General features: G+C 46.1%; 1 protein-coding gene across 1 annotated transcript in view; it reads right to left on the bottom strand.

Moving 5' to 3' along the window:
- Positions 1 to 19,976, bottom strand: part of LOC144752809 (uncharacterized) — a 489,465-nt gene that overhangs the window by 372,231 nt on the left and 97,258 nt on the right. Inside the window, exon 2 of the mRNA XM_078640658.1 lies at positions 6,387 to 6,453. The gene's annotated coding sequence lies outside the window, so the exon portion shown is untranslated. The remainder of the gene's footprint in view (positions 1 to 6,386; positions 6,454 to 19,976) is intronic.

Here is a 19,976-nt window from a genome sequence, read left to right as displayed (position 1 = left end):
GTTTCCGATACTTGGGAATACATGTGACCTCGACCGAGGAACAGTCCCTCGCCCGTAACGCGGATAGGGTGCTTACGTCCCTCCGGCAATCCATACTATTTAGGAACACCCTACCACTGTCCCTAATGGGGCGGTTGGCAATCGCCAAAATGGTGATGCTGCCAAGGACGCTGTATGTCCTTCAAAACTCCTTGTGTCCTCTTCCTCCAAGGATTTTCCGGACCCTCAACACATTGCTCACATCCCTACTTTGGGCGGGGCGACGTAGCAGAGTGGCCCTAAGTACCGTTGTGCGTTCCTTCGAGGAGGGAGGGTTGGAGGCTCCGCGCTTTGATCTCTTTTATTATGCGGCGCAGCACCTTCCGGCAGCCAGGTGGTTTGTAGACTCGGACGAGTGGGAGACACGATTGTTGGCGGGAAGGGCCACGGTACAGGAGCTCCGGGTGGCGTTGATGCGTGGATCCGGTGCTAATGCTGAACTCTCCTATGCGGTGAGGCATACGGCTGCAATATAGCAACGCTTTATTGAAAGGATTCTGCGCTCTGCCCAATTCCACAGGGAACTGCAGATTTGGATATTGGCACCTATGATGGACATAGAGCAGCATATGTCATTTGCACATGGAGGAACGGGGGGTGTGAGGTCCTCGCTGATCTATACCCTTTGGAGTGCTTCTTGTCATACGAGCAGGCGGAGGAGTCATTCGGCCTTAGGGGCGGTCAATATCTGCATTATCAAGGATTGCGCTCAATAGTGCGCACGGTCTGGCCGCGGTGCCCGGAGATACCCCCGATGACCCACACTTTACATATCTTGCTGTCCTGTGGCAAAGGACGAAGGTTGATAGCCTTACCACCAGCGTGGGCGGCCTGGGAGGTGGACACAGATGCAGCCCTAGACCAGGGGCAGCATAAGCGCATAGGAATCTTGACACGGCGGGTGTCCTGTAATGCACGCTTTAAGCTTATCCACTTTAACTTTATGCACCGCACCTACCTCACCCCGAAATCGGTGAGTCGTTATTCAGAAGACAGGAGGGACAATTGCCCCAGATGTGGTGCGTGAGGCGCGGGGTTCCTACACCTGGCCTGGGAGTGCCCTTTGGTGGGGAGTTTTTGGACGGGGGTAGTCGGTCATATAGCGGCCACTACAGGTCTTCAAATTGAACTATCCCCCTTGCACTGTCTGTTGGGATTAGTACCCAAGCCTAGAAAAAGGAAAATTCTATTTAAACTGTTGCAACTTATGTTGGTGCTGGCTGGCTAGGCGTAGGGTAGCCATCACTTGGATGGGACAGAGGGCCCCTGAGGTGGAAATTTGGCTTAAAGACGTGAGGGAATGGACCCTCGCAGAGGAAACACACATGCAAGCCACTCGGAAGGATGAAAAATTACATGATGATCTGTTAGCATGGCGTACCATGTGTATGGCGGGTCTCACTACTGACGAACAGTCATTACACAGCGAATCAGAGGGGACCAGTGGCAAACTCTTTTCAGCACACGGATCAGAATCTGAGGGGGAGGAAGGGGAGGATCACTGAGGCGTCACTTGCAGAATGTGCGATATGGGGCCTGGCCGATCTTCCATTGCGATGTCCATAATGTAGTGATTTATGCTATAGTACCACATGAACTTCCATGTTTTTCAGATGTTGTCCTAACCTGCTATGTGCCATAATAAGTCTGTCGATCTGCGACCAAATGTTATTAATGATGCCTAGGAGGGAGTTTGTAATTACAAAACTGAAAACTAAAGTTAAAAAAAAAAGACATTATCCTTAACCCCTTGGGAGAAGAAATGTCCTCTCCATTAAAACTCAAACACCCAAGAAGTACCGAGCGGTGCCCTAAAGACCATGTTGCAAAATTCATAAAAAAATAGGTAAGAAACCTCTTAGAAAGGGACACCGGTAACATTTTTAGAGCCGAATGTTCTAGACCCTTTATTCAAGACAAGACAAGACTTGCTATACCTCCAACTTGGACCCTAAACTAAAGTTCCTTTTTCAACTTGGTCGTGATCCAAGAAAAAAGGATAGAAAGATTCCTCAAAGGGTCCCAACAACGTCTTCTCGACGTACTGGGTCCACTTGCCAGAATTCTAGACTCTGCTGAAGATAGCCACCTCAATGGAACTCCTCTCAATAACGACCTGATCAGGGGATGGAGCCAAAGGGCAATAATACTACTGGAAAATGCCAACGCAAGCATGAACGCAGAATCGTTCTGACAAACATAAACCCAAAATTAAGCGATATGGCGGATCTACGTTAACAATTCTCGAGGTCTTTCAGCTTGTCCCAGATCCCTATCAATTGCTGCATCGTAAACATGAAGGACAACCCAAATTCCTTCTACATAACATCCTAGTGCAGTCTACGTATGGTCCAACACACAATTACGTTTTTTTGTGTGTTTTTAAAAGTGTTTTTTATTCACCAAATTCAGTTTATAAATTGATTGCATACATTTAATCACAGAAATGTAACACTATATACATTCATGAAATTATATATACTTTTAAAAACAAGCAATATGTGATAAATCACACATTCTAGAAAACACACTCATACATTTCTAAACCATAAAAAACAACGTGACCCAGGAATTTGCACATTCTAATCTCACAGTGCCTGCATGTTTAATCTGTTATTGCGGAACTTTTGGCTGATGTCCCATGGATCTAAAAGAGCAGCTGATGCACATTTTGGTGGCCAGTTTATTTTGGCTGCCGCCTTCCTTCGGACCAAACCCCCACTGATCTGTTAATCGAACAATATGACTGATGGAGCTTAACAAAACCTAATAAAAATCATTTCCATATTTTTGGGCCTAGACATAATTCAATTTAATCTTAATGTATTACCTTTGAAGGCTTCGCTCACTAATAGTGCCAACAATGACTTATCCTTGTTGAGTACAACGTCAAGTCTTATAAGGTGACACGAAGAGCACTTTAGCAGTGATCCTCAAGCATACATGGTATCTATTTCGTATCTAATTAGTTTTGGTGCACAGTATCTATTTCTCACCTTTTGTTTCATGCATATATTTATGAACTCCCATGTATTCTCATGCAGTCTTCTTTACCCAAAGTGCAGAAAAAAAGAAAGTGCCAGAAAGAATCGCACCCTCAGCATATTTAGTACTTTTGTGTTTCTCATCACTTATAGCTACTTAGTGAGCTTAGTGGTTCTTGCTAAATTGCCAGTTACATAGTCATAGAAGGGACCCGATAGTACTCTCTTACTCAGACAAAAGCAACAGGAAAATCTTAATTTCAAACGACATATGCGCAGATTTGTCAAATATGATACCTTTTCAATCCGGAGAACATCTGGACAAACAGACAAGTGCCTCCTAGGTTCTTAAAGAAAACATCTTCTTTGGAAGATCGGACCAAGCAATAGGTATTAGTTTGCTAAACATAATTAATCAATAGATCTAAGGCAAATCGAACTGCAATTATCTGAAGCTTGAAAAACTCCCTTATGTTAGACTGAGACATCAGGATCAGTATGTAAAGTGAAAAACCCATTACTATATAGGATTACGACACATTTAAAGTCATACTGACTGTTTTAATTTATGGCTGTAATATTGGACTAATATTTTCAGAATATTTCCCAAACTGAACCAGAGCCATTGATAGTCCTGCATCAAAACACCACTTGATATAAAATGGTACAGTAATAGTAGCAAAAAATGAATGTTTCCCAAATCAAAAGCCCCATATCTCATTTCACATATATTTGATAACGTATTGGATAGGGATGTCGACTTTTTAAAGAACTGCTGCACTTTGGTTTGCTTCCAAAAACAGTACAACCGTTCGCCACCAATTGGCAACCATATTTGACTGTGTAAAAGTGAATAGTAACATAATACTGCACAGTGTCACACATGAAATATACATTCCTTTAAGAGCTTCCACTTGCCTCTTAGCCATACCGTTCTCTATTTATTGGCATATCTGTTACTATTCCATAACTGAAAGAATTCTCTAGCGCCTAACCTGTTCCATTCTTTATACTGAGATTATTTCAAAACTAAGGGTGCCGTCTTTAGAGGGAAAAAATGTAAGATATCTATAGGGTGTTTTTTCCAAAGGAGAGAGTGAGAAAATAAACGAGCTTCCCAAATGTACACAATCAACCAAACGGGGAGGAAGGCTTTATTTACATGTATATGATCTCTTTTAAGCACATATTTGGTAAGGACATCCCTGAGTGGTTTAATTAGAACTCACACTCCCTGGAATTACAAATGCTTTATCGTCCAGTTCTCGTGCAGGTAGGCCTGGGCGGTAAATTCCATTCCGCTAGCGGAATTTGGGTAATTTTGCGTTCCGTGGAGAACGCGGCATTGCGGAATTTTTGGTTTGTTCACGCTTTTAAATTGCGTGTTCGCAAGATATTTCTCTCCAAGCAAGCAAACAGCGTTCGTGAACAGGAAAAAAGCATTGTGAACAGGCAGAACAAGCAATTCCGCATGTTTGCGGAACTTATGCGTGCTTGCGGAGATTTTTTACCATTTTGCGGAGCTTTGTGTAGCGCCACTACGCAAGTTCCGCCCGCCCCTAGTGCCAGGACCTTTTGTCTCCTCAAGGGCTCTACCTTGCCAAGAAGTGGAGCTGTTTGGTGTCTTTTATTTGGGATCCTAAAATTGTTTACAATTGTCTAAGATGTCCTAATCACCTATTTATTTAGGATCATCTTGACAAGGTTAAAAACAGAGTGAGGTGCTTACTGAGAGGAATTACTAACTCTAGCATCGTTTGGTCGACATGTTTCAGCTATCTCAAATCACCCTTATTTTATGTGGTTTCCAACAGGACCTCACATGGATCCCTTTGCAATAACTTAGCATTTCTCATGTCTCCTACTGCAATTTGTGGATTTCACCAATGACACATATGCAATACACTCTTTCAAGCACACATACAAACCCTATTTTGTCTGGTCTCAGTAGGGTATGGTATATTCAGGTATTTATGCCTCACAAGGTTAGCAGAGGCAGGTGAGCCCTATAGTAGCAAATGCTCCAAGGGTTAGTCTTGCAAATTTGCACCTAGTTTTTGCCTTCACGCCTTGCATGTTAGTGAGGCTTTGGAGGCAGTGAGCAGAGGTGGGAGAGCTTTTTAGGAGAGTGCCTGGATGAAGAGCAAGGGTATGACTTCGTCTTTGGAATAGGCTTTGAGGGAACTGAGGATGTTAGTGAGGTCTAAGAGATAAAAGGGTTTATAGGCTTGGCATGTGGGATGTAACACAGACAGAGGTGCATCTCTAAAAGAAGCAGTTAATGATGTACTCTTGGGCCGTTTGTATTTTTTCGCTGAAAAGATGATGGCATCACGCGTATTTGAGGAGTACAAGTTGATGCAGTGCTTTGATGTCTTGAACGGGTATCTAGTTCAGTTAGTAACTTAACTGACGATGCTGGTATAACAGTGATGTGATGAGTTGCCTGTGTGCAGAGAAACTTCAGTTGCGTCAAGTCATCAATAGTTCTGTTTTCCTTCCATTCTTTCTTCTCTGCAGCATTTGTAGTGAGTGAGATTTTTAGAGTATCATGGTGCTGCAAGGTTTAATTCGCACTGCTCATAGGTATTCAAATGGTTTATTAACAATGTGTTGAAGTTGTTTAGAAGAGTACTAAGGTAAGGACATGGAGGTGGCAGGGCGAGAGATGAGTTTGGAGCTTTAAGCTGCCACAGTAGTAGACTTTGAAGCATATGAAGGTTTTATTTTCTCTTTTGGTTGATCTCATTGTGTTGTTTGGATGCTGAGCGAAGTATTGGGACAGTAAGGGTGGTCAGTCCAGTCCATGGGTATAGTAGGTTGCACTGGATAGTTGGTAATGTTAAGAAAGAAAGTTTGAGTATTTGTCCCGACAAGTGGTTGGGTGATACTCTGTGCCACATTGAATGTATTAATGAGGTTGAAGGTGTCCCTTGCCTTTTACATGTTTGGAATTGCTTGGAAGTTTGAAGTCATTGAAGAGGATGCTGTCAGATGAATGCATTGGTGGGGATGTCCACACATTCATCTATAAAGTCCTTCCCCGGCCCAGGAGCACTGTAGATGAAGTGGAAGATGCAGACGGATTTGCCAAGGGAGTGAAGTGGTATGTAAAGCACTCCATTGAATTAAATGTCACTTTCCTGCCTAGGGTGCAAGACCAAGCAGACTAATGGATGATATGTAAGGCCTCCTCTGTTCTTGTGCAGTCCTTACGCAGGATGTTGTAGCTTGTGACAACAAGGATGTCTTGGAAATGTGAATATGTGGGAGTAAACCAAGTTTGGCCGATGAGAAGTGGGTCAAGGTGTGGTAGCTGATGAGGTCTGAGATTTTAGACATACAATAGGGTGGATTACTCACTTGAATGTAGTCTCTTCACTGTCACACGATGTTTTGTAACATGACATGAATAACCATTTCAGGACACCTGAAATAGAAAGAAGAGTAATTATAACTACATAGAAACAGTTATAATATTTTATTTAAGTGATCAACAATCTAATTCTGATTGAAAGAAACCACCAAGAGTTGAACAGAATTACATAAGAGAAGGAGCAATGGCTTGTTAAGCATTTCAATAATAAATACCACATGTCATTCAAAGATTCCTTTGGCCTAAATTAGGGTGATTTGATTGCTGACTGATTGTCAACATCATGCTAGCAGGATGAGAGGAAATAGCCCTTAGCAGAGGAAGGGGTGTGTCTACTCCTGCAAAGAAGGGGTGTGTCTACTCCCCCAAATATTCCCCCTGAGCACTGCTGTGACAGGTGCAGAAGCACACTGTCACAGCAGTGCTCAGGGGGAATATTTGGGGGAGTGGTGTCAGCAGGTTGTTGTACAACTAGTGAGCAAGTGAGCAAAAGTGCTTGTGGAGGATACTAAGTCAGTGGAGGTAAAGTAGACACCAGAACTGTAGTAAAAGAGCACACTAAGCTAACACAGCATGTGACACAAAAGAGGAAGTAACCAGCAGAAAGAACAATTGTTACTTACCTGCAAACGGTGGTTCTCCAGTATTGGTGTCTTTCATAGATTCACATGCTTGAATATTCCCTGTCGTCGAAGTGGGAGCCCCACGGTAAATAAAATAGCAATAAAACCAATCATATATGTATATAAAAACATATTTGCATACATTCTAAAACCATAAATACTCATAAGTACCAAGGTTAGCATTAACACATAGGAATACATTAAACGAAAAAAGCACTTTCACAGCATATCCATGTCGTTATGTTAGTCCGAACTACAGCCAATCAGGCGCAAGCACCCCTCTAGAACCTTCTCCTCAGAGGCTCAGGCCCTCAGATTTTTGTAGCACAAGAGTGACAAAAGAGTCTAGGAGGAGAAGTGAGCCTCTGAGGGGAGGTGGGTGGATCGCATGTGAATCTATGAAAGACACCAATATTGGAGAACCACCGTTTACAGGTAAGTAACAATTGCTCTTCTCCAGTATTGGGGTGTCTTTCATAGATTCACATGCTTGAACAGAATAGTGAGAAGTAATAGCTGGCCGCAAGACAAAATAGCAGTGCATTAGCATGAAAATGCAATGAAAATGACATAATGCGAAGGGAAAGAAAGAGGCTCACCTTATTTAAAAAGATTGCGAAGCACCGCTTGGCCCACTACCCTATCAGCTTCGTTGATCATCTCAAGACAGTAGTGCTTAGTGAAAGTATGCCTGCTGGACCAAGTGGCTGCTCGACATATTTGGTGAATCGGCACACCAGCAAACAGGGACATATAGGATGACATCGCCCTGGTGGAATGAGCTCTCACTGTAGATTAAAGAGTCTTGCCGGCCTTCTGATGACAGAATGAGATTGCTGAGGAAATCCAACGTGCAATAGTTGGCTTGGTAACAGAACACCCTTTGCGCATGCGCCTGTAAGCAATGAACAGTTGATCAGACCTACGAAAGGGCGCTGTCCTATCGATGTAGAATTTAAGGCATCTCTTAACGTCTAATGAATGCAAAAGTTGCTCCGCCGGAGATTGAGGATTAGCGAAGAAAGTCTTTAAGAACACTGGTTCATTGAGGTGAAAATCAGTTGGCACCTTAGGCATGAATCCCGAGTTGGTGCAAAGTACAACACAGTCCGATTTGAATCGAAGGAAAGGAGGCTGAATGGTAAAGGCGTGAATATCACTCACGCGACGAGAGGAGGTCAAGGCAAGAGAAGGGCAACCTTCCAGGTCAAAAATTTCAAATCCGCTTTGTGGATGGGCTTAAAAGGCGCCTTCATCAATTGTGCCAAAACAACATTGAGAGGCCAGGTAGGAGGAGGACGTCGAATGGGCGGAAACATCCTGAACAGCCCCTTGAAAAACTGCCGAATGACTCTGGAAGAGTAGAAAGAGGAAGACACATCCTGCCGAAAACGAGATATTGGCGCTAGGAAGACCTTCAAAGTGGAGTGGGAAAGTCCTGATTGAGCCAACTGCAGAAAGAACGGCAGAAGCTGAGCAGGAGAAGAGTGCACGCGATGGATGTTGGCAGATGCACACCAGTGACGGAACCTTTTCCACTTTAGCTTGTAAGTCTTTACTGTGGACGGAGCTCTCGCATTGGCAAGAACCTCTCTACATGCTGGCGAAATGTTCAAGTGGGCAAATTCAAGGTGCTCAGGTTCCAGGCCGATAATTTGAGAGAGAAGGAGTCCGGATGGCAGATCTGACCCTTGTCCATTGTGAGGAGATCCGCTCGAGGACGAAGGAGGATGGGTTTGCACTGTGAGAGAAGCAGCAGTTCCGAGAACCACACTTGTCGAGGCCATCTGGGAGCGATCAGGAGAATGTGGCAGGGCTGTCTCTGCATTTTCCACAACACTCGAGGAACCGGCGGAATCGGCGGAAAAGCGTAGGCGAATAGATTGCACCAGTCCATCAAAAGGGTATTGCCGCACGCCCCTTGATGGGGAAGCCAGATTGCATAAGACGGGCATTTCCGGTTCACAGGGCTCGCAAAAAAGATCCATGTTCGGGCGACCCCACAGCCGAAAGATGAAGTCCAGAGTCGGCTGATGCAACTCCCACTCGTGGGTCGAGGACGCGGACCTGCTGAGGGAATCCGCTAGGATGTTAGAGATGCCTGGTAGGTGAACCGCTGTCAGGGTAATGTGGTGATGGAGTGCCCAGTCCCAGATGCTCTGTGCCAGCTGAGAGAGGAGCGGTGACTTGGTGCCGCCCTGTTTGTTCACATAGTGCATACTGGTGGTATTGTCGGTTTGAATGAGCACTGATTCTCCCTGAAGCAGAAGACGGAAAGACTTGAGCGCAAGGAAAATGGCCATTAGTTCCAGTCTGTTGATGTGCCAAGAACGTTGAGACAGGGTCCACTTGCCCTTTATGGATAGCCCCTGAAGATGTGCGCCCCAACCTTCCAAGGAGGCATCCGTGGTAAGGACGAGCTCTGGAGCAATGGTCAGGAAAGAAGTACCGGCAGAGATGTGGGATGGTTGAGCTCACTAGTGGAGAGCGGACCTCATCCGAGCGGTCACCAGGACGAAATCGTTAAAAGAGCCGGTGACCTGGCGCCACTGATTGTCCAGTTCCTACTGAATTGGGCGACTCTTGAGCCTGCAATTTGGGATCAGGGAGATGCAGGAGGATGCCATTCCGAGAAAAGATTTCAATACACAAACTGAAACGGACCCTTTTGAACGGAGGAGAGCAGCTAGGCGTAGAATCTGCAGCCGGCGTTCGGGAGACACAAATGCCTTCACCAGCGAAGTATTCAGGGTGGCGCCTAGAAAGGTCCTGCAGGGAGCTGGATCGAACTGAGACTTCTCGGTGTTGATGGACAGACCGAGCGAGTGGAATAGATTCTGACAGAATCGAGTGTCCAGAGACGCCTGAAGACAAGATTGCGACTTCATGAGACAGTCGTCCAGGTTGGGAAAGATTTGAACGCCCTTCAAACGTAGATGTGCCACCACCGGGGCCAGGACTTTCGTGAAGACGCAAGGGGCGGAGCGAAGGCCGAAAGGCAGAACCTTGAATTGAAAATCTCTGCGCCCTACCCGGAAGCGCAAGTACTTCCGGTGTCTTGGAAGTATCGGCACGTGGAAATAGGCGTCCTGGAGATCGATGGTGGTCAGGAAGTCGCCCTTGGAGAGAAGGCTGAGAATTTCCGCGAGCGTGAGCATGGGGAAGGATTGACACTTCAGGTACTTGTTTAGGGCCCTTAAGTCGAGGATCGGACGCCATTCGCCGGACTTCTTGAGGATTAGGAAAAAACGGGAATAGAATCCCATCCCCTTCTGAGACTTGGGAACCACTTCGATGGCACCTTTCTGAATCATGAGTCGAATTTGTTGAAAGAGCTCCTTGAGGTGAGCCGGAGGTGGACCAGTTGGAGGAGTGTTTGGAGGGAACTTGACAAACTCCAAAGCATGGCCTTTTTTTTTGTTTGAATATGTTTTATTAGTTTTCCAACAATTATTGTCTATACAATACACTTTTAAGGCATTGAGTAAAGGAAAATGTTATACAGAGTTCGTCTCACTCCATAACAACAATGCTAATCAATGATATTAGATAATAAGTTCCTGTCACACCACAGAACTTCGATAGTCGGTGAATTACACAGAGGTATTGAACTCTGTGGCAAGTGTGTTGCTGTATGGCGTTAGGTGCATCGTAAGCCGAGGCATAGGGATGCGGTATGGGGCAGCATGTTCTTGCGCCCATGTGTCTATCCCTGGTCTTTTCCGTCAGATAATATGTGAGATATACCCCTTAACGGGATCGCCATGCATTTGGTCCGGAGTAAACAATTGTATGGATCCAATACCACATTCTCAACATTTTAACAAAGGCGTCGGGGGGGAAAACTGTCATGTCCCCCGACCTGAACTAGTAATGGAAGGATAGAGAAAAGAAGGGGGGGACAAGTCTTAAAAGAGAAGAATGAGGATGGCAGGACAGTATAGTGGGAGGCGTGTCATAGTATTTCTATGGAGGTGCTGGGTCGGTGGTATGACAGTGGCTCGGGGTGATTGTGGTCGCGAGGAGGGCTAGCTCACTTCGCGGAGGGAGTGGGAGGAGGGGGGGAAAGGTCCGGTATTGCCCGATGGGCATCAGAGCGTTAGTGCCGGTGCAGTGGGGGATTCTAGGTCGCCTTCGCGGCACAGCTACGCAGCAGCATCTCGTCTCTCAGGCATGTGTTGAGTCTTCCTTTCGACACTGGCAGTAAGGTGGTAGTGGGAGCATAATGTGTTTCTTCCTAGTCATCGTCAGTGGTCGACCCAGGGAGGGGCACCATTAAATGACTCCCTGATCCAGGCTCGCCGGTTGGAAGGATTGCAAGGTTTCATCCCAGAGTTGCGCAATGGGGAATTTTCTCAGTCCCGCCGTATCCTCCCTGCGCAGTGGGACACCCTCCGCTCTCGCCCAGTTGTCGGAGGAGGTGTACCAGTGTTTGGCTTGCGGGGGTCTATCTTTTTTCCACCGTTTAGTGAGCAAGCGCTTGGCCGTGATGAGGCCCAGGTCTCGGAACCTGGTCGGTACCTTGTTGAGTTTGGTCCTTTTGTACAGGCCCAAGAGACACGCTTCCCACGTGTGCGGCAGGTCGTCACCGGTGCTCCGCTTCAATAGGGCAGTCACCGTGTTCCAATATGGTAATATAGCGGGACAGGCCCAAAGCATGTGCAGGAGATCAGCACCAACCAGGGAGCATCTGGGGCACGCGGATGTGGTAGTCGAGAAGTATTTATTGATCTTTTCCGGCGACAAATATGCGCGATGTAATATATAAAACTGTATGATTTTAAAACGTGAGTTGCGTGGGACATTGACCGGGCCGGCCAGTACCACAGCCCATCACTTGTCCGTCCATACCCTTCCTCTATCCTCCGCCCACTTATCCCGGAGTTGTTGTGTGGATCGCTGTGTGTGTATTAGGAGGGCTTGGGTCAGCCAATCCAAAGCATGGCCTTTTGACACAATGTCCAGCACCCAACGGTCCAAAGTGATTGAAGATCAATTGGAAAAGAAAAGGGAGATTCGACCTCCAACTCTGAGCGGGGAAAGCAAGTCATTGCTTCTTAGAAGCGGAGCCTCTGTAGGAAGACTTTCCTCTGTACAACTTGGTAGACTGTTGCCGATAGGACTGCTGTGGCTGGGAGGAATATGTCTGATTTCCTTGACCGTAGGAGCGGTACTGGTTGGATCCGCTGCGAAAAGAAGAGGAGGTGCCGCGCCCGCGTGCACCACGAAAAGGCTGCTTGCGAAACTGCAAAGTGCCTAGGGCACGAGCCGTCTCGGTGTCCTTTTTGATGGTTTGAAGTGCGTCGTCCACATGCTGGCCAAAGAGCAATTCGCCGTCATAGGGCATGTCGAGGATTTTCGCCTGAACCTCCAGGTGAAAAGAGATGGAACGAAGCCAGCCCTGACGACGTAAAACAGCTGCCCCCGCAAGCTGACGAAAACCAGTGCAAGCAATGTCCACAGAGCAGTCGATAATCTCTGATGATGCTCTCTCTCCCTCCTGAAGAATCTTGAGAGCTTCTGCTCTGGAGGGTTCAGGAATGAGGTCGATAAAAGAAGACATATCCGACCACATCTGGCGGTCGTAGCGACCCAGAATGGCCAGAGAATTCGTAGCCCTCACGGTGGTAGAAGCCATAGTGGAAAACTTTCGCCCAATAGCATCAAGACGACGTCCTTCACGGTCAGGAGGTGCGGTAATAGGTGAAGACGGATTCCTGGAACGGCGCTGTGCGGCCTGGGTGATCACGGAATCGGGTTTAGGTTGTGCTACCAGGCAAGCTGGAGAACCCTGGGGTTCCCTATATTTCTTCACCAAATGAGGAAGAAGCGCCGGAATAGAATTTGGCGTCTGCATCAGTTTGACACCCTCATTCCAGATAAAGTCAAATATGGGCACTGCAAGGACCTGTTTAAGAGGTTGACTCTTGAAATCATAAAGAAAACAGTCCTCATCCTTCAGAACCATAGGGAGTTTAAATTGCAGCGCCGCTCGTTCCATAAGTTGGTGAAAACCAGCTATACCAACAGGGGGGGAATCCCCTGGACCCGAAGGGGGCGGTGACGGTGTCTGGATCTGATAATTGTCCCAATCCGCCATGGTCCCATCATCATCATCAACTTCGCCGTCTTCACGATCTGGCCAAACGTCATCATCCTCATAAACAGTTGCCTGAATCCGAATGGATGGTGCAGATGGTGCCGATGGCTCTGGCAGTGCAGTAGAGGAAGGAGCCGCTGTAGTTACAGGCACCGTAGGCTGAGGAGATCCATGGTGAGATGGTGGAAATCGTCTATTATAGTCCTCCAGCATGTATTGGAGATTAGAAATGAGGGAGAGCGGTATTTGTGCTGTGGTAACCTGAGTTGAAGGTTCCTCCTCATGCAAGTAATAATCTTCCTGATCGTCCTCATAGTCCTGACATTTTATGACCAGCTCCGAAGGGCTTTGAGCTGACCGAAATCTATCATCTTCCTCCTCATCCGAACCAGAGTCAGGCTCCGAACCTGTGGCAAAAAGAGGAGATGGAGGCTGAGAGTGACGTGGAATCGGAAGTTGATCCAAAGACACATGTCGACGTTGGAGCAGAGGGTCAACAGCAGGAGTCCCAGAACCGGATGAAGAAATTGGCACCAGAGGCAATGATGCGAAGGTAGACGTCGACGACAGTTACTCCGTCGACGAGCGACGAAGCCGTTGACGATGATGCCACCGCCGTCGACTAAGCCGCCATCGATGGGGCCACCGTCGACGGAGCCGCTGCCGCCGAAACAGTCGTCGACGGAGTCGTCGTCGTTGGAGCACCCGCCGACGAGGAGGCTCTCTTTACCGAAGGCGTTGACGAAGATTTGGACGTCGACGAGACAGATTTGAAGCTGACACACACCATCGTCGACACTGACGACGTTGACGCAGCCACCGTCGACGACCCACTGGCACAAGTCATCGTCACTGAGCCAGAGACGGCAGATCTCGTCGTCGGACTGACCGTCGATGCTCCCATCGATGATTTAGCACGTTTTTTAGTGGAAACATGCGTAGAAGGAGCCGTAGACGCCTGAGAGTCAGATCTTGAGGGCGTAGGTGTAGCAGGAAGAGGTGGAGACACAGCAAGAGCCTTCTGGAGTTGAAGCTTCCTCTTCTTTAGGAATGGAGATGGCAAGTCCTGCACACTGCTACGCTTAGAAGGGGCTCTAGACACACCTGACGCAAGGCCTTCTGCATCAGAAAGAGGTAAATCCTTATCCTTCAACCTCTGCAACCACAGGAGGAGACGTCCCTCCCTGTCCTTAAGGGTCTTGGTTGAGAAAGTCCTGCAAATTTTACATTTACCTTCCTCATGCTCTGGATAGAGGCAGTAAATACACTTCTTGTGAGGGTCGTCTGAGAAGAGCCGCAATTTCCCAAAAGAAGCACATGGTCAAAACAGAGACTTCTTACTTGAAGACATCCACAAAGAAATAGAAAAAACTGAGCAGAGCTCAGGGAGACTCCCTTCACACAACGTCCGGTAGAAAATCTGAGAGCCTGAACCTCTGAGGAGAAGGTTCTAGAGGGGTGCTTGCGCCTGATTGGCTGTAGTTCGGCCTAACATATTGACATGGATATGCTATGAAAGTGCTTTTTCTTTTAATGTATTCCTATGTGTTAATGCTAACCTTGGTACTTATGAGTATTTATGGTTTTAGAATATATGTAATTATGTTTTTATATAAATATATGGTTGGTTTTATTGCTATTTTAATTACCGTGGGGTTCCCACTTCGACGACGGGGAATATTCAGGCATGTGAATATATGAAAGACACCCCAATACTGGAGAAATGCAACTGCTTGAAAAAAACAAATCCTTGCGTGCCATTACTGTGACTTACCATTTAACTACACCTTAAAAAACAAGTAAAAATAAATAAATGTACCTATTACATATGGTGGCAAAAAATAGAGGTTAGTTACACATGCATCAGCTGAGAAAACCCTGCTTGAAAAAATTGTACAATGACATGGAGAAGAGTACTAGAACAGGAACATAACATTTCCTAGCTTTTGTAATCGAAAGATGAATATCTGTTAAGGACACGGAGGCAATGATTATGCTTAACTTTCTTCACTTTTATTTCTAAAGCAGCCTTAAGCACAACATCAACAAACTATCTTTCCCTTTTTGGAACGCGAGAAGAAAAGCTTTATCGAGTAATAAGCCAGAGTCCCCTCTTTCTTCGTGCGAAAGTTTCAGTTCCATATCTCCAGCTCATTTCTGTTTCGAAGTTTTGGTTCCTGCAATGGGAAAAATAATCACAGTTCAAAACATATCACTTAATAACATTAAATTAAATTGTAACTATCTATTTACTGTTCAATTGAATAAAATTAAAATGCAATTCCTTAGACAATAAGAAAAAAAAAGAATAATTAATAAATACCTACGCAATAGGTTGTAAGATCCTCTGACCACCAATTGTGCATTATTGCCTTATTGGGGGGAGTGCAGACAGCCTTGATTGTCCGGTAAGATAATTCTCACCTCCGTATTCTTGATAAAATTGAGACTTTCCATTAAGAAAGCCAGGAAATTTTCTATGTCAGGACCAGAGGCGATGATTATGCTTGTTCAAAGCTTACTAAGCACCACCAGTATTGCAATATCACCGACTGGGTTAAAGTAAAAAACGTTAAAAAACAGAATCCTTACACCAGTCTACGCAATTGAATATGTCTTCCAGTCATGCTCCAAGCATGAAAGCTTTCCAAGCCATAGCTCCACATGCAGTGCGTTCTGAAAACTGAGGTACTTCCAGCATAGTTGATCTGCCATATCTTGCTACATTAGGACAGGACACCACCCTAAGTGGCTTGCGCATAGCATAGAGATTAGCAATTGTCATTCGTCCGAAGGAAGAATCCCCTCATTCAAGCTTTCGTAAACCTTAATACATCTGACTGCACATAATTTTGGGGTAGCAACATAGGCTGGGTTATGAAACTTCCCTGGAATTACACTGTGCCCTCCTGGAAATATGAAAATTACCCCCTTCCAGTGTAAATACTCTACCAGTAGTATCCAAGGCTCTGATATCAGAGACTCTCCTGCAGGAAACAAGGCATAGCACAATGGCAAGTTTGTCAGATAACTCTTTACTGGACAAATACATATTGCTCCTCCAAGAGAGAAAGAATTGAGGACTCTATCCACATCCCAAAGAATATCTAAGTTCTAGAGGAAGGGACAAATGTATTTTCAGCATTAGTTTCCTGACCAATGGGTGTTCCCCAAAAGGGGAACCATCAATCGGAGTATATCCAGCTGGTATGGCCAATCTAAAGGGGCTTACCGACTTCTAAGCCATTTCTTCCAATGCAGTGTACCACAAGAAGTTTAATATGTGCACAACATCCCACAGGATTCACGTCCCTCTCAAACACCAACCTATCCGTCGCTTCCAGACTGACCTGTATCACTTAACTGTTTCATCTGTTCAGAAGAGCATTTGCGACTGTTGTGAAAGTCCAGGGATGTTTCCTCATTCTTTTAATCCTCCAAGCCATGAGATGTAGTTTCCGGTCCATCAGAAGGTGGTGTGTGTGCCTGGGTGGACCCAGAAGACACTCTGACACAACAGGAAGCAATTTTGACAATCCCAAGAAAATTCAGGACTGGACACTATATTTGAGACCTCCATGTCAGTGTTATGACTACCATGTCCGCTTTCTGCCTGCTGGCCTGAGTTCATAGTTTTGTGATAATTGGAAATGGAGAAAGGTATCCTTTCCTGCCGTATATGGATCTAGCTTCCAGCTGAAATACTTGTCCACTTGGTGATCCATGTCTCGAAGTCTATAGAGAAGGAGCCCTCTCTGTTCTCATCTACCTGAAGATTTCTGGGTCTAGTTTCCACAGACTCATGCCCTGTAAGTGCCTTGAATATCAGTCTGCCACATTATTGGCCATGCCCGGGGATACTTTGCAATCACAGAAATGTTGTTGTCCAGTCAGAAGTGCCTAAAGTTCTTTACCAGGCAGACAGTCTTGGATATTGATCACCTTGGGTAGTTGATGGAACGCACTGCTGAGATGTTGTCCATCTTCAAAAGGACGCAACATTTTACTGTCTTCTCAGTCAGCACTGCACCGTGAGCGAGTCTGCCAGTAATTCCAGACAGTGGTGTTAATGCTCTAGCACGAACTCTTTTCCTCCTGTTGAAAATTTTCACACCTGGTACCCCAGCCTCTTTTGCTGGCATCCAATTTGATAATATCCAGGTTGAACCTGAATATTGCTTTCCTGTTCCACACTTTCATGTGTGTGAGCCAGCACATCATTGCTTCCTTGGCATCCTATACCAGTAAGTCAAGCCTTTGCAGCGGCGGATGGGTTTTAGACTTTAGTGGGGCCTTTAATAGACCTGCCCGGATATATCACTGGTACTGATGAACAAAGCAGGACACCAGTTGAGCGATCTGTTTCAAGGTGATCTTTTCATGCTACAATGTTTTCCAAAGTACCTGCCTTATTTTTTGTTAGATGGAAGGCTCAATATATTTGTTAGAGTCCCCTATGAATCCAAGGAACGTCGTTTACGGTGCTGGAGTCAGGAGATACTATTACTCCTCGTTAATGATGAACCCAAGACCCTCCAGTAGGTGAGTTTTTCTTCTTTTACTTCAAATCATTTTATTAAAGAAATTCAAAAAGGCATAGAAATGCAATACAATTAGAGGCATGCAATGGAGATCCATCTTCGCAAAATACCACAGCATCGTGTAAACTATGCAACAGAAGCATAAGTCGAAATAAGCCATATGTCCGACAATGAGAGGACTGTAGACAAGAGCAGCCTCCAGCCATTGGGACAGCCAACTGTGAAAGAGTAGAACCATCAGAAAATAGCAAGGCACTTGACAAATATAGAGAAAGATAGGGAAGAAGGGGTAAGGAAAAGGTTCAGTCAAGGGCATAACAGTCTGGGACGTGAGCAGTCCGAGGAAGGATAAAGGTAAGAGGGTGTCCCAAGCGAGCGATAGAGTGAACTTTGCAGGGAACTAAGGGGAGGAGGCCGGTGTTACTGGGGTAGAAGGCTGGTCCTCCCTGCATGGGGCGTTGGCTCCAAAGTCCAGGGGGGGCGGATTCGAAAAGTTGGCACACCCTGAGACGGAGCGGTGTAAAATAAGAATATTCCATTTCTGAGAAATAGTCTATTAGTGGCTGCCAGATGTGGGCAAATATGGACTCAGTGTTTTTTATCCTGTTAGATAAGAGTTCCATAGCCATGACATGCTAAAGGCGCGTGAACCACAGGGCAATTGGCATTGCGGTGGTTTTCTTCCAATGTAGGGCAAGTAACATTTTAGCTGCACCTAGAATGTGAGCTATGAGGTGCCATTCAGAGAGAGTCATAGCGTTAAGGGCTGGATACTAAGGATGATAGTTTAATATGAGTTCAGGAGAGGGAAGCCTATGGTACCCTTAATGTGACTCAGTTTCCTTCCAGTGTAGGGTTAGTAGGGTGGCAAGACCACCAAATACGAAAAAAGTCACCAGTCGACGAGTGGCAGAGCCAGTAGTGGGGGAAGGAAGTTGGGAACATTCTCTGTAAGCGTGGCAGAGTGTAATATCACCTAGTCATTAGTTTCACGCTGGGCTATGCTCCTGTATCTCCTAGGAATGTCACTCCAGAGTTGCTCCCATTGTTTCGGAGAGATGCTTTCTGTGGACTCCGCATGCCACTGTGCTAGATAGGTGTGTTGATAAAGAGGGGCGGAGTGTTGCCTCACCTGGTATGTGTGGGGAGATCAAGCTGTGTGCCTTCGAAGGATCTTACCAGTGTCTCAAAGGGGTGAGTCGCTGTGTCGCTTTCTGGGTGTTGGAGGGATGAAGCAGCCAGTGTCTCAATTTATAATTTTGCAACCAAGGGGTGTCCAAAAGTTGAAAGTGCATTGGTCGAAGGTTTTAAATGTGCCCCCCTTGAAAGGTCTTAGATCGTACGGCATTTGCCCTTTCTCCAATGGAGGAACAAATGCGGTTGTAAGGAAGGAGGGAAATCCGGGCCAGGGGAGTATTAGGGGAAGGGAAGGTGGTGAGAACCTTGAAATCGCTATCTTGTCCCAAATTCCGAGAACTGTCCTAGTGGGGAGGGCAATATACGCACAGCAGGGTCTAAGAAGCTTTGGGAGCCAGGCCAGGTCCCAAAAAGGTGGACAACCAATGTGGGTCAATGTGGAACGAGAGCTTTTCGCTTTCTTGAGCGACCCACTCAGAGACATAACAGAGGTGTGACGCCCAATAGTACTCCAAAAGATTAGGGAACGCCAGGTCCCCCCGGTCTCTAGGAAGCATAGGATCTTATGGGAAAACCTTGGGCATTTTCCATCCCAGATAAAGGTGTGTATGTCGTGCTGGAGGTGAAGGATAGCGTCTGAAACAAATACAAGATTTTCGGCAATATGGACATGTTAATTGCGTTGAGCAGACAAGCCAAAACGTCTGGAGTGGTTTCCAACTCCGTAGGTCCTCCAAGATGGGCCTTCTATATTTCTGCCAGTTGGCATGGGTCCAAGTTGTCAAAGACAGAGTTAGGCTCAAGGTCAGATAGCGTAGTTAGCAAGGGGCCCATTGGAAAGAGGCGAGTGATTGCAAACCGACAATATCTTGTTGAGGGATTGTTGAATGCAATATTGATTTTAAAGCACAAGAGTCTTTCAAAAGACTGGAGGATATTTCCTAGGGCAAGGAGGGAGGATTCAGGCCTGGCCAGGGTAAGCATAAGATCCTCGGCAAAGAGAGCAATCCATGACCTCAGAAATAAGAAAACGTTTATCTGTTGTAAGAAGTGCTAGCATCAGCTTACAGGCTGCAATGGTAGCCTGTAGTCACAGTTTGAGTGGTCTCTCATGGGTCGCATAATACATGCTGCAGCTTGTGGGAGACCCCTGGTGTACCTATGCCCTTGGTACCT

Source organism: Lissotriton helveticus, chromosome 5_1 (genome assembly GCF_964261635.1).
Source record: "Lissotriton helveticus chromosome 5_1, aLisHel1.1, whole genome shotgun sequence".
In the NCBI taxonomy this organism is placed as follows: Eukaryota; Metazoa; Chordata; class Amphibia; order Caudata; family Salamandridae; genus Lissotriton; species Lissotriton helveticus.
Note: the sequence above shows the minus strand (reverse complement) of the source record. Positions and strands in the feature narration are given on the sequence as shown.